Genomic DNA, 2457 nt, shown 5'->3' on the forward strand with positions numbered 1-2457 from the left:
CCACTGACCTGCCACGTGGAAGATTGGAGAGTGCTGGCAGTGTCTGCCAATCCTGCTTTCTAAGGGACGTGGTGAGATTTGTTTTACTAGTTATTTTACTAGTTCTCGGGTTTGATTGCACATATCTATTCAGTGTCCCTTTTTGTTTCCTTTTGTCCCTTTTTCCCCTTTCCCTATCCCTTCGAGGGGGGGGGTGTGGGGGGGGTGTTTGGATTCCAGTTTGCTGTGTACATAGCATCTTCACTGTAATATACATAAAATATATTTTTTATATAACTAGCTTGGTTTTTGTGTTCTTCAATTTGCATAGTTTTTTTTTCCTTTGCCCTGGGGGAAGTAGAAAGGGGGGAAGAGAGGGGCTGCTACTGGGGGGTTGGGCATTTGGCAGGGAGCCAAGTCCGAACCATCACATTTTGTAACTTAAGAACTTTTTTTCTTCTACATCTAGGGATTTCATTTGATTTAGGAAATCATGCAAAATTCCATAGGTCTTCCCCCTTTCAGTTAATATTATTCTGAAAGATGCTTGAATATAGTTTGCAGTTCTAGATTATCTTTTTGTTTTCATAAGCAAAACGTAAAAAAAGATCATATTCACTTGTGAACTCAGTGAAAATGTTAACAGTTTGAAGGCATGGAGTATAATCATACAAGACAGCTATTGTGTTTCATTCCATTCTTTCCCTTAGGCCTCTCAATTACTTTCTGAAATTGCCTTTTTCTTATTATTATGTGCTAGTGAGTGTAACTAACAAACCTGTTACCTAACATGGTAGCTATGGAGAGCTCACAATTCATTGTGGTATGTCTTAAATACTCCTGAATACATTTCTATCTTATGTAATGTATTCCCAAGTGTTTCCTTCCTCGATATTTGATCTTTAACTAAGGAACTTAAAAGTTTTCAATACACAATCAACTTTAATGTTTGTATTGCAGAACAGTATTATAAGTTAAGGAAACAACACTCAGCCTATTCAGCTTTGAAAGTGTTTCCATTTTTCCTTTGATATCCTGATTTTCTTGTCTGAATGCCTTAGAACATAATTATACCCATACTCTTGTTTCTGAATGCTGATGACCTTCAACAGCAGACAAAAACGTGCAAGAACTTCCAGCAGGTAATGTCAGGTATCAGTGCCCATATTCAAGTTCACTGTTAAGAAACAATGTGAGTTGGAACTTCCCTTCAGTTTCAGTCAGTAGAACCATCTGCATTTCTCCACAACAGAGTTGGAAAGCAGCACAACACAGAGATCTGGGCACAGATCAGTAGTTACAGGCCAGGCCCTTCATGCTGTAAGACCGCAAAAAATCCCACCTTCAAGTTTTATGCAGAATATTCACATTTCACATTTGAATATATAAACATTTTTAAAGAAAAGGAGAAAAAAGAACCTTCCATTTCTTCATGTTTTTATATCTCCAGCCTTCTGCACATGCTGGGAGGCGTTTATGGATCCTGCGTGGACCATGAGTCAATCTGTCATTTTTGTACTAGCATGTAAAACCCCTCTCAAGTTAGTCTTCACTCTCTCTCGGAGAGTATTTATTTTTTTCTTAGTCAAGGCTGCTAGTTGGAATTGAGCAAAGAACACTGCAGTCCTACGTCTTCTGTGTTTTGTGTCAATTTGAATCAAAATACCATATTTATATATGTAACACTAATGACCCTTTGATAGTATTTAGCTAATTGTAGATGAGATATGTAAATGGGACATGTTCAGGAGGTTGGAATGTGGCCGAATGAAGTGTAAACCACAAATTGTATCTGGAAAATATTTTTTAGTTATGTAGTAGTGAAGAGGTTTGGGAGAGTTAAACTGTTAAGAGAGAAATCAGCACTTGGTAATAAGATGACATTTTCAGTCTTCAAGAAGAACTTCAATGAAAAGCCCAAGTGGATGTAGGGAAGACAGAGTGCATGCCTTTAAGTCACTTGGAAATGATCAGGTAAGAATCAATAGGTTTCCCATATTTCACATATTTCTTTCAAATGAAACCATTATAGAATGAATAAAAATGAGAATTTTAAGTTTCTCCTCTCATCACTGAAGATTCAAACAGCACCACCAACTCACAAGTCGTATTTCCCACTGATTTTTAACATTCCATCCGGTTTGGGAAGTACTTTTTTCCTTTTTTAAGCATGTGTTATTTTGATGTTCAGTATCATTTTGTGCATAGTAAGTGGGTTTTGTCCTGTTAATATTTCAGGCTCTTGTTTGGGCTGTTCAGGACTAATGCTGCAAGTAGAGGCCAGCAGAGAAACTGCACGAAAAGCAGTGTTAGCTTAACCATAGCTGGTGAGATGAGCCATCGACCTATAAAGACTCTCCGAAACCAACTTCCAGCCATTTGGTTTTAAATGAAAAGAAGTGACAGAATGTATTTAAAAACGGAATGTGATGTCAGCACAATGTTTTGGAATTGAATAAGCTTCTATTTAAAACTGCA

This window comes from Empidonax traillii, unplaced genomic scaffold (genome assembly GCF_003031625.1).
Source record: "Empidonax traillii isolate 1590-97213 ecotype Southwest subspecies unplaced genomic scaffold, ASM303162v1 scaffold1232:size202910, whole genome shotgun sequence".
In the NCBI taxonomy this organism is placed as follows: domain Eukaryota; kingdom Metazoa; phylum Chordata; class Aves; order Passeriformes; family Tyrannidae; genus Empidonax; species Empidonax traillii.